Below are 12,626 nucleotides of genomic sequence, written 5' to 3' on the forward strand. Positions count from 1 at the left end.
CCACATTGCACCACAGACTGTCCTTTAATCAGTAGCATGCCCAGGCATTGTAGGGAGGTCATACGGGCACGGGGAGGCCACACACACTACTGAGCCTCATTTTGACTTTTTTTAAGGACATTAAATCAAAGTTGGATCAGTCTGTAGTGTGGTTTTCCACTTTCATTTTGAGTGTGACGCCATATCCAGACCGACATGGGTTGATAAATTTGTTTTCCATTGATAATTTTTGTGTGATTTTGTTTTCAGCACATTCAACTATGTAAAGACGTAAAAAGTATTTCATACCATTAGTTCATTCATTCAGATCTAGGATGTGTAATCTTAGTGTTCCCTTTATTTTTTTGAGCAGTGTATATAGCTACACCCTTACATCACATTTTCAATTAATCGCATGATATGTAATGGGAAAATGCCACAAAAAAACACAACCAAAAACTCAAAGCAACATAAAAAGAAAAAAGCTAGCATTTATAAAGTGCACCAAGCATGACTAATCACTCACTGTGACTTTAAAACGAGTTACCAGGCAATTTTCTGCTCTCTGCAGCATCTCTGAAAGCGCAGGAGAACTTAGAACAGCGTGGGAACAGTGTTCTCCTGACCTGTCGAGTTCAGGGGCTGGTTTGTGAGGCCCCGGGGACCTGACAGGCTCCCACTGAGGAAAAGAAAAAAAACAAAAAGTGTGTGTGAAGGAGGGCTTAAAGAAGTTTTCCAGTTTTATATACATAACGTTTTATCATTGTATGACTGAAGTTCAAGAACCTTCTAATATACTTCATGATCCAGTACTGCAACAATTACAGATCTTAGGTTGCTGTCACTAAATAACTTTTCAATACTTTCAGAGGCTACAGTCCTGGACATAGTCAACCCTGCTCTTAGAAATAGATACAACTGTACCCAGTCCTCTGTGAGATAAACACATCAGCGCCACAAATGTGTATTTGTTTGATACAATATATTAGTCTGGAATCCAGGCTGTTGGCTCACGGAGCATTATATAGCATAGCTATAACTGTAGCAAGCTTTCAGCCAACAGCAGGACTAACAATAAAGATTATTTATTTACTTAAAATATTGTTGCCTGTAGGCAGCACAGAAAAGTCACATTTCCTTATAACCCTAGGGGACAGTACATAATAGATTAATATGCATTGAGATTCCTTTTAAAAGACCCCAAAACATTGTTTTATGCAGCAAAGGCTTCTGCACTGCCTTTGGACTACAGGAATTAGAGATGAGCGAACTTACAGTAAATTTGATTCGTCACGAACTTCTCGGCTCGACAGTTGATGGCTTTTCCTGCGTAAATTAGTTCGGCCTTCAGGAAAGAGTCTCCTAGGACTGTATCCACCTTTTCCAGCCCACCGGAGCGCCGGAAAGCTGAACTAATTTATGCAGGAAAAGTCATCAACTGCCGAGCCGAGAAGTTCGTGACAAATCGAATTTACTGTAAGTTCGCTCATCTCTAACAGGAATATTGGCGAGTTCAATGTCCTGGAGGTCCTTAGACACATAAGAGATTTATAAACTAATAACTAAAAGGTAGAATAATAGTAAAGTACTTTCCTGTAACCCAAGATAACCCCTTTAACTGCCTTGAAAAATATTTGGACAAGTAGGTTATTTGAAAGTTTTTGTTTGTTTTTTAGGAATTTATGGCTGATAATTGCAACTTGTACTACAGTGTATGACATTTCAGACCCTTCCAAAGAACTATATAGAGCCGGAAGAAGCCGCCGGTGAAACACTGTGTTGCTCTCTCTTGTGGAACACTCTAGCTTGTTGCTGCCTTTCTCTACCTGTTCTTCAAATAAAGAATCCCTGCAGATATCCGTGAGTGCCGCTACATCTCTTCTTTGCATTCCTTCCAAAGAACTTCCTGGAGAAAATGTAATAAGGCAAGACTATGATCTAAGAACAATGCCATTAAGTAAAGACCCTTCAAATAAGATTAAGGTCCCCTTAAGGGGGCGATTATCAGCTCTAGCAGGCAGATACTGATCCATGTAATAGGCCCAGAGATTAGGCAACAAATGAGCAAACATTGTAGGCATGGGTCTACCTGTGCATCAGCCCCCCCCCTCCCCTCTCATTTTCCACCCTAAAACTATTGATGGCCTATATACAGTATAGGTCATCATTAGTTGACTCAGCACCACCACTACAAACCATGTATAGAGCGGAGACTTCCAGCCCCCGTCCATTGTATATTCTCACCCTGCTCATCAACTATTGATAGCCTATTCTGTGGATAGGTCATCAATAGTTTTATTCTGGAAAACCCCTTATGATGTAGAGGAGATGGATTTCAATGTCAAAAACCTTTTTTTAATTAGAAGGCCCTTCCACTGCAGCAGCTTCCTGTTGTCTCCTTTCAAAAGTGCCAGAGGGAGCCAGGCCCTTTAAAGCCAGAAAGGAGTCACTGCTATAACGACTGTATTCTCCCACCTGATCTTCTGGAACACCTTACGAATTAGAAAAAAAGGGGGAAATACATAGAGGAATCTTTTCCCAACTGTGTATTTGCAATCTGCAATGAAACAGAAGGGAAGCTGAAACTTCTACCTCGCCACCATGTCCATCTGTGGTGCACACATCTTGTAGGCGGTCATTTGGAGAAAAGAAAAGAGAAAAGAAAGAAAATGGAGCAGAGCTAGGTTGACGACAAGTTTGTTTCTTTTATGGACCATCTAGAACAAATGCGCTTGAGCCCCAGTCTCCGGCATCGATTATGATAAATACTAAGGCGTATACTGGAGGGACTTACCCAAGAAAGGTATTCTAATCCAGTAAGTGATATCTTCTCTGGATATCTGGATACAGATTTTATTTAAATAATTTTGTCCAAGGACAAGGAGGGGCAAGGGATTTCTCAACCACTGCCCCATTGTCACTTTCTTCTATGGGCTATTTGACCAAAGGTACTACTTCTATAGAACAGGTCCTCATTCTATGTAAGGCCTTCACTTTACAAAGTGAGGTTTTGGGACAAGCCAGCAAAGACTTCTTGAGATTTCTTGAGCTTGAGAATTCTTCATAGATAATGTTTTGGGGTCATATGTCTGGTATTGGTAATTGACAAAGAACAAGCGATGATCTGGCACCAGTTAAAAGTTGTAGCTTTATTTTCTCTGTATCAAAAGGCACATATAACACACAGTAAAACCGACTCCCTCCACGGCCATACGCGTTTCAAGCGCATGCGCGCTCTTCCTCAGTGACGTCATGGATCCGGCAGGTAAGAGCTTTTATCTCTGCTAGCCCAGGTGAGAGGTGATTAATCCTTTTCACTTCACTGAGGCTGCTTGCACCTCCCCGCGGGATCACATGACTGGGTAGAGACTTTGTTTCTTAATACACACTCAAAATAAAAAGGAGGTTATTATAAAAAGTAACAACACTGTATTCATAACCATTTATATTGCAACATAATCCTTTGTTGAATCATTGTAATTCTTCTTACATATGCATATGGATGAATGTTAGCAATAATTATTTCAATAATGGAATAGTAGTTCACGTCTTATATTCATTCCACTTGGGGAACGAGTACCAAGAGTGAACTGCCAGAAGGCCTCTCTATGCTCTAATTTACTTCTGATGCAACCTTGTCTAATACCCATTTTTATGAGTTCGATACCATAAATTCTGAATCCGGCAGTATTCCCACCATGTACCGTTTGAAAATGACAGGATGCAGCAGATTTATTTCTATTCAGAGCTCCCACATCGTTAAGATGTTCTAGAGCTCTTGTTTTTAAATTACGGGTAGTGTATCCTACATATTTTAATTTGCAATATAAGCATTCAATTATATAAACTACATTTTTGCTGTTGCAATTCATATAACTTTTGATTTCATACTTTCTACTGCCATCTGCATTTTCAAATTCCTTTGTCACCTTGGCAAAACTACACGTGCGGCAAACTTTATGTCCGCACCTATAAAAACCCTTTTGTGACAACCATCCACTTGTATTTGATCGAGGTTCCTCCACAAAACTAGGTGACAAATGATTTTTTAATGTGGGGGCTTTTTTTGAAACAATATTACAACCTTTATGCTAAATTTTAGATATGATATCATCTTGTTTTAAAATGTGTAGGTGGCGTCTCACCACATTTAAAATTTTGCTGAAGTAAGGGGAATATGTTAATGACAAGGTAGGTTTGTCCTCAAATTCAAATTTTTGTTTCCATGGATTAAATCTGTTCTGTTTTTGTTGGACACTATTGTTTTTGAGCTCTATTCAATATCTTATTTTCGTATCCTCGCTCCTTCAGTCTACCTATTAAATTTTCAGACTGTGTATTGTAAATTTCATTGCTGGAGCAATTTCTTTTGAGACGGGTTAATTCACCTACAGGTATTCCTTTTATTGTATGGGTTGGATGATTACTATTGGCCCTCAAAACTGTATTACCTGAGATTGGTTTGCGATGTGTGGCCACTATAATGGTTTCTCCAACTACTCCTTTTAACTCTAAATCCAAAAATGTTATCTTGTTTTTGTCTGTGTGAAAAGTGAATTTTAAATTATAAGGATTCTGATTGATGTGCTGTATGAACAGTGGTACGAGAGACCCATCCCCCTCCCAGATGAGAAGGAGGTCATCTATGAATCTCCCGTACCACTGTATGTTTTTACAATATGGGTCGGCATCTGAAAAAATGACCTGGGATTCCCAGTATGACATGGTTAGGTTTGCTAATGAGGGGGAGTGTCTTGCCCCCATCGATACTCCACTCTTTTGTAGATAGAACTTCCGATCAAACACAAAATTGTTACGGGACATCAAAAACCAAACTGACATTTTTATAAATTCGTTTAACTCATGTGTATAATCACTATGGTTACTAAGATGGTAATCCAGAGCATGCATGGCTACCGTCCATGGGATGTTCGTGTAAAGAGACACTACATCACAAGATAGCCATGCATGCTCCGGACCCCATCTTTTGTTTTCAAACATTTTCAAAATATCACCTGAGTCCTTCAAATAACCAGGAACACGCTGTACTAGGGGTTGCAATAATTGATCTACCCATATTGATAAATGCTCCAGCAACGAACCCCCACTAGACACAATGGGTCTCATTGGTGAAGGATTTATCCCCTTCTGTGTTTTTGGAAGGGCATACATAATTGGGATAACTAGGTGCTGTACATGCAAATAATCCTTTTCCCTCTGTGTGATCACATTAAGAGCCAACCCCTCTTCTAATAATTTTACAAGATCCATCTGAAATTTTTCAGTTGGGTCTCTCTCTAAGACAGCATAGACAGATTCATCGGAAAGCATTGTTTTAATTTGTTCTAAATAAACACTTTTGTCCATTACTGTGACCACCCCACCCTTATCAGACATTTTAATAATTATGTCGTCTTATGCTGACAACTCTTTTAGTGCTTTTCTTTCTCCCCATGACAAATTGTCTTTTTATCGGGGTGAGTGAGAGATGTCGTTGCTCATGGCAACAAGATCCCTTTCAATTGCTTCCTGGAATCTGTCCATGCTGTCTGTTCTGGATACAACTGGGTAAAAGGAGGAGTTTTTACTCCTATGCCATATGTTTTTATTTATTTTTTTGTTCTCATTATCTGTTTCTCTCCCCAGTTCCTGTAAATTACATAGCGTGACTTGTTCCCCAAAGGTAAGTTCTCTAAATTAATTTACCACATTTTGTTCTTCTTGTACATTGTTAATTTCACCTTCATTTATATGAAAAAAATGTCTCTTCACTGTTAGGTTTCTCACAAAGCTATTGATGTCACACAATGTCCCAAAAATGTCAAAATTATTTGTAGGTGAAAAATTTAAACCTTTGGCTAACAAAATTATTTGATCAGGGCTCAGTTCTCTTTTGGAGAGGTTCAACACCCCATTTATCCCATTTATTTATCACCCCCCCCCCCCCTCCGGATTTTCCTTTGCGCTTGGCGTTTTTTCCTTTTTGTTGTTGTTTGTAGCCGCTCGCTTGTTGGGATGTTGATGGATTATCTGACTCTGTGCTTCCGTGCTGTCTCCCGTGTCAACCTCCGAAGAACTGATTGTCACTTTCTGTTGTGGACTTCGTTTCTTTTTGTATTTCTTTTTGAGGATGGATTTTGGGGTAGCTCCTGTCCCATTTACCCCAGTTATATTGTTGTTTCAGTTTGAAATCTTTTGTGTTTCTTTGCAGATTCGTTTCTTAGTTTCCATTATATATTCTTCAATCTTTGTTATTTTTTCATTCGTTCTTTTCAGAAGCTCATCATACTCTGTCATGCTGGAAAATACTTCTAAATCCTTTTTGGTCTTTTCTATATCCACATTTAGGTTCTCCAGTTTAATTGTTTCATATTTAACTATTATCTCCATAAACCTTTTAGAGCATATTGTTATGGCTTCATTCCACTCTGCAATCATCTCATCACAATACACCATTGTGGGCATTTTTTTAATACGTAAGCCCCGTGGAATGATTTATTTTTCCAAATAGTTACTCAGGGTTGTGCAATTCCACCACATTTTTGTTTCCTGAGTTTAGAGTCTTTCCAAATTTTTTATCAATATTCTCAGGTCTACATTGTTGGGCTCATTCTCACTAGAACCTGAGAAAAGGTTTTCCGCCTTCTGTGACCTATCCATGTTGGAATAATTGGTTTGAATAAGTCTCTGGGAGGGTCGGATTTAAATCGTGTGTGTGTCCAGGGCAAGTGTTAATTGGTAATTGACACCTCATAAATTTCATTTTTGTTGCAGCAAATTAAGGTTTTTTCTTGCTTAACAAGAATCTGTGATCTTATAGGATAGAATAAAAGTTTTCTTCAAGTAAACTGGAGTAACTCCTTGGATTGGGCCTCAACCAGCCTATCATTCAAGTACAATATTATATATATATTGTGGCAGTGTGGCAAGGAAAGGGTGTATTTCCTTGGCTCACCCTGCAGAAGCTCTCACCTGCTTAAGTAATGAGGCAGGAAGGAAGGGAAGTGTATATGAGATGGAGACTCAGTCTAATCTAGGCTCTTCCTAGGAGACAGCATGTGGGCTGTAGGGAAGAGACAGAGGCTGCTGAGGAGTACACAGCCCGAGCTATGAGGGGCTCAAAGAGACTGCCATGAATTGTGAGTAGAAGGTTGCAGGGGACATAAGTTTAACCGGCTGAGGGAAGCTCAGCGGTTGTTAGTCAGGACAAGCTGATCTGTTTAGTCAGTGACCAGACGGTCTAGGATTTTGTTTTGTTCCTGCTTTTTGTTTATTTATTACCCTGCAACCTGTCTAATAAAACTGGCAAGGTGCCAGATTTGCATTATAAGCGTTTGTTTGCTGGTTTATTGAGAAGAAACGCATCCTGTGGCGTAGTCCAGGACGATCCCAGAGCTAATCCCCAAGACGGATCGTCACATTTTGGTGGAGGATGCGGGCACGCCGTTGCTAAGGGCAACCCGTTGCCAAGGGCAACCAACAAGCGAGTTGGAGAGGAGCTGTTGCTAGGAGCAATCCCCTGCAAGATTGCAAGTCGGAGGAGCCCAGCAGAGGAGTTCAAGCACAGTTTGGTGTCTGTGGAGGAGTGTTGCTAGGGGCAACGGATCGAGAATTTTTTTCAAGAAAATGAGACAACCTCAAAAGGCTGTTGCTGGGAGCAACCGACGTGGGCCACAACCGATGGACGCCAAGAAGAAGCCGAGGTCCCGTGAGTTGTCGGTGGGCGGAATCCCACTGTGGGTGGACTTGGATTGTTGCCAGACGGTATCTCGGATTATGCCAGAAATAATTCCATTTGTGAAGTCCCGCCCGGAGCCCGGTAAGACTGTTCAAATTACCTTTGATACATGTTTTGGGACAGTAAGCCATATGATGGAGGTATGTGCGGAACTTACAGTGGAAATTGTACTGGGCAGAGACTTTCCGTATTTCTGGCAGCTGTGGGATGCTGAGAGTGCACCTGAGAGTTCGCACCCAAAGGTTCCGGAAGGAGTGAGGACTGGGGGGTCTCTACTGGACTGTGTGAATGGTGCTGTATATTGTGAACCCATGCAGGCTGATAATGTATTTCTTGAAACACTTATGTTAATGTGTTCTGATGTAAAGAGTTCTATTCCCACCTCTCGCAGGACAAAAGAAAACCTGTGTGAGCTGGAAATAGAAGGTAAAAAGATGACTGTTTTGTTAGATCCAAAATGTATAATAAGTCTGGTAAAGACCAGCTGCAGAAAGCCAGACCCCGCTATAGTGTCTATACAAGCTGGTATTTGGGGTTATAAAACAGTTAATGTGTGTATTTCTACTCCCTATGGTACCATAAGTCACAAGGTTGCAATAGAGCCTACCTTAGAGTATGAAGTAGTGCTGGGGAAGGATTTTCCGTTTTTTCAGCAGTTGTGGGAAGATAGTCAGGTGACTAGAGCAGGAACACCTGATAGGCTCACAACACTTGGTTTTCACCACATAGCAGGGGACAGTAACTCAGCTGAGGACAGGGAGTGTCAGCAGACCCTAGGTATATGTCAGGTGGGAGTGTGCCAGACCACTAGGGGAGCTGAAGAACAGTCCGCGAGTCAAGTTAAAGTGGTGACTGGAATAGAAGCTCCAGAGATGGCTGTGGAAAAACCAAAACTCCAGAAAAGAGTACCAGTGGAGCTGGGGGCTGCACTTACGGTCACAGACAGAGTCCTAAGTGAAGGAGACTGTGACAAGACAAAAGAAAAGTCTGCCAAGAAGCCGAGAGACAGTTCAGAGGAACTGATCAGGAATCTCCCTGACTCGCTGGTGCCAAGAGCCATTGAAGTTGTCGCTAGGGGCAACAAACTAACCGCCAAGGGATTGCCAGTCGGACAGGAGTGTTTAGCGAGAGTCTCCAGAGTTGCCAACGTGGTGGGAGAGGAAGAGTGCCAGGTGTCGGTGTCACCTGTTGATGATGATAACAAGGCACAAGTGGCCGCAACCCCGAAAAAGGGGGAGACTTCATCTAGAGATGGAGAAGAGCTGGGTCGAGTGTCTGACAGAGGACCAGAGGATGTCTCAAGGTCTAACAGCGAGAGTGAGGAGACCGCTGTCAGTAAAAGGTCTCGGAAAAGACGAGCTGGCCTTGGGAAAAAACTGGAGCAGATCCAGAATCTGGAAGAAACCCTTCAGATGGTTTCTGTGAAGTTGTTGGAGAAAGAAAAAGAGGTACATCGCTTGACAGAGGAGAGGGACAAATCACTTGCTGACTTTAAAAAAGAGCAAGAAGTGAGGCTTCAGCTGGAAAAAGTCATGGAGCATCACAGAAGTGAGTTTGTGGCTCTGCAGGATGAACTGTCCCGCTCCCAGGGTCTTGTGACCAGCAAGGAGAGTGAAGTGCAGAGTCTGGCCAAGCGGATGTCCTTCCAGGAAGAAGAAGTGAGTCTTCTACATGGTGCATATCATGTTCTGCAGAGTGATCACAAGGCTAGCCTGGTAGCCATGGAAAAAATAGAAAAAGAGAATAATGAAATGAAGATGGAAGCTGAAGCTCTTGCCAGCAATCTGGAGAGTGTCTCTAAAGCTAAGAGACAACTTGAGGAGGAAGTCAAGGTGAAGAGTGCCCTTGCACATGCTCTTCAATCTGCTCGTCATGACAATGTCTTGCTCCGTGAGCAGTATGAGGAGGCCCTGGAACAAGTTAAGACTCTGCAACATGAAAACAAGAACTTGCAACAGGAGATCTCAGATTTTCCACTCTCACCAATCTGTTGAGATAGAGCTATCAATGAGTTAGTGAAGTCCAAGAAACAGTTGCTGGACAGTGAGAAGGTGATCTCCGCACAACTCAAGAGTGAGCAGCTGAGATATATAAAGCTGGAAGATGACATGAAGATCTTAAAAGAGAGCCTGGAAGCGCAGAACGAAACGTGCAGAAGGTCCCACGTAGCTGCCTTGGTTTTGCTGGGAGCGCAACTCTACGAGCAGGTGGCTGTGCTGGCGGACAATGAACAATTGAGGAAACAATTGCTGTCTTCGGAAGATACTGTCAGGGACTTGACAGAGTTACTTGACAGTGAGAGGATGAAGTCCGCTAAGCTCCAGTGTAAGCTGCGAAAATGTGAGAAAAAGGAAGAGGACCAGGAAGTCCTAAAAGAGAGCAGAGACCAAGATATGGCGGAATTGGCTCAAGAAAAGCTTCTGGGGCCGAAGTTACAGGATACAGTTATGCTTTCTCTGAATGCCAAAAAGACCTCTAAAGCTAAGATTGAGGTGAAGTCCTGTAAGAAGTCTCCTGAAGCTAGGACTGAGCTTAAACCTGGTGGGAAATCCTCTGAACCTGAGCAGACCAAAAATTCTGAAGGTAATGCTGAGGCAGAGAAATCCTCTGAAGCAGAAGCTAAACCAGAGTCAACCTCAAAAGCTGTGAGTAAAGAGAATGGCACAACTGAAGCAACAGGTGAAGAGAAGAGTAAGCCTGAAGAAGCTGCAGTAGTAGAAGCTGATTCTACACAAGAATCTGAAGGAGCCAAAGACTCTGAAGCCAAACCTGAGGAAGCTGGTGCCCCAGAAGAGAAAGCTGGATGGGATGAGGTGAAACCATGTGAGAAATCCACTGAAGACAAGACTGAGGTGAAACCAGGTGGGAAGTTCTCTAAAGTTGAAACTGAGATGGACCCGTGTCAGAGGTCCTCTGACGGTACAGAGAACAAGACAGTGGTTGGTGAAGCCACTGAGGCCGAAAGATTCTCTAAAGCAGAGGCAGAGGTCCGGCAAGCAAGAAGAAGACAAAGGTTAGAAGCATCGGTCCTCTCACTCCTTAATTTCAAGAACCCTGCCCACACCAGGGTGAAGAACCTGGTACTGGAGAGGTGTGACCGAGAGACTTGCAATTGGTGGCTGGTAAAAGTCCGGAAGAAAAAAGGCAAGGACTTCAGAGACTGGGACAAAAGTTGTCCAAGAGAAAGGAAAGGCAGATGGTTTCTGCCTTTCAAATACATGTGCTCCTTCCCGGTGGTCTGAGCAAAGGGGGGAGATATGTGGCAGTGTGGCAAGGAAAGGGTGTATTTCCTTGGCTCACCCTGCAGAAGCTCTCATCTGCTTAAGTAATGAGGCAGGAAGGAAGGGAAGTGTATATGAGATGGAGACTCAGTCTAATCTAGGCTCTTCCTAGGAGACAGCATGTGGGCTGTAGGGAAGAGACAGAGGCTGCTGAGGAGTACACAGCCCGAGCTATGAGGGGCTCAAAGAGACTGCCATGAATTGTGAGTAGAAGGTTGCAGGGGACATAAGTTTAACCGGCTGAGGGAAGCTCAGTGGTTGTTAGTCAGGACAAGCTGATCTGTTTAGTCAGTGACCAGACGGTCTAGGATTTTGTTTTGTTCCTGCTTTTTGTTTATTTATTACCCTGCAACCTGTCTAATAAAACTGGCAAGGTGCCAGATTTGCACTATAAGCGTTTGTTTGCTGGTTTATTGAGAAGAAACGCATCCTGTGGCGTAGTCCAGGACGATCCCAGAGCTAATCCCCAAGACGGATCGTCACAATATATATATATATATCCTTCTTATCCTTGTTGCTTACAAAGGATCATTATGGTAAACAAGTGAACAAAAAGTTGTTTTAAAGAGCCAGATGTAGAAAGTGCCTGTGGGACTGGAGAAATGGAATGTGTAATAGGAATCTTTCAAGTCTATTGTGGCCAGGTAGTCTCCCCGACATGACTTTAGTAGCTGAATTTTATGTTTCCATTTTTTAATTACTTTATAAATGAAAGAATGATCACTAAACACCACTTCTTGTCTGGCTTCAGGACTGTAAATATTTTGGAGTAGACATCATCTCGTATTTTAGATGCCGATACTAACTATAGAGCTCTTTTTAATTAACATTTTTTTTTATCAACAGAAGGATCACTGGGTTTGAAGGAATGTTGAGAAAAATACCTGTTTGGTGGTAAATCTTTTCGTTCCAGTGCACACACCATTTGGCTTATGAAGCAGGCCTAGAAGTCTGATGAAGTCTGAAATCAAGACTCTTGCCAGGGCCAGAGATGATGTTTTTTGTTTGGATTTTTTTTTTAAATGAATGGTAATTTTTCTTTGGACTAATCGGCCCCTATATATTTTTTTCTCTTTATAGGTAATTACCTAAAGCTTGGTTTCTTCGAAAGAATACTTATTTGCTGTCATTCAAGGTCTCCAACAGGCTGCCTGAAAGGGAAAAACTTACCTAATGGCAACAGCAAGATTGAAAGTTAATTCCTAGTTTCATAATTCAAAGCCATGCCATAATGCAGTGCAATGGCCACTTAATCTTTCCTGTAAATAGGATGATCATTGGCCACCTCATGGGGCTAGTCATTTTTAATGCTTTACTGTTATGTTCTCTTTGTGCAATGCACATTGCACACTTTTTTGGTCTATAGTACATGCCAAAGACCTCAGTGTGAACCCCAGCTTAGGGTTTGCTTATAGATAGAGCTTGACATTATAATAGGATCCAATCTTCTTTCCAATTTTGCCCAGTTAGCTTGCATAATTTCTTACAGGACAGGAGTGAATGTATTGGTTTTATTTTTATTAAATAGATAAGTCATCAGAGGCACTAGATGAGGAATTATTAGCTGACATTTCCCGATGATGGATGGATGATAAGGCAGAGGAGGTAGATTTTACGTTTAGTCACAC

At 42.0% G+C, this 12,626-nt stretch overlaps 1 protein-coding gene across 1 annotated transcript in view; it reads right to left on the reverse strand.

The window, feature by feature from the left end:
• Positions 1-556: 556 nt before the first annotated feature.
• Positions 557-12,626, reverse strand: part of IL34 (interleukin 34) — a 51,213-nt gene continuing 39,143 nt past the window's right edge. The window contains exon 7 of the transcript XR_008845069.1: positions 557-658. The gene's annotated coding sequence lies outside the window, so the exon portion shown is untranslated. The remainder of the gene's footprint in view (positions 659-12,626) is intronic.

The sequence above is a fragment of the Hyla sarda genome, chromosome 6 (assembly GCF_029499605.1).
Source record: "Hyla sarda isolate aHylSar1 chromosome 6, aHylSar1.hap1, whole genome shotgun sequence".
In the NCBI taxonomy this organism is placed as follows: domain Eukaryota; kingdom Metazoa; phylum Chordata; class Amphibia; order Anura; family Hylidae; genus Hyla; species Hyla sarda.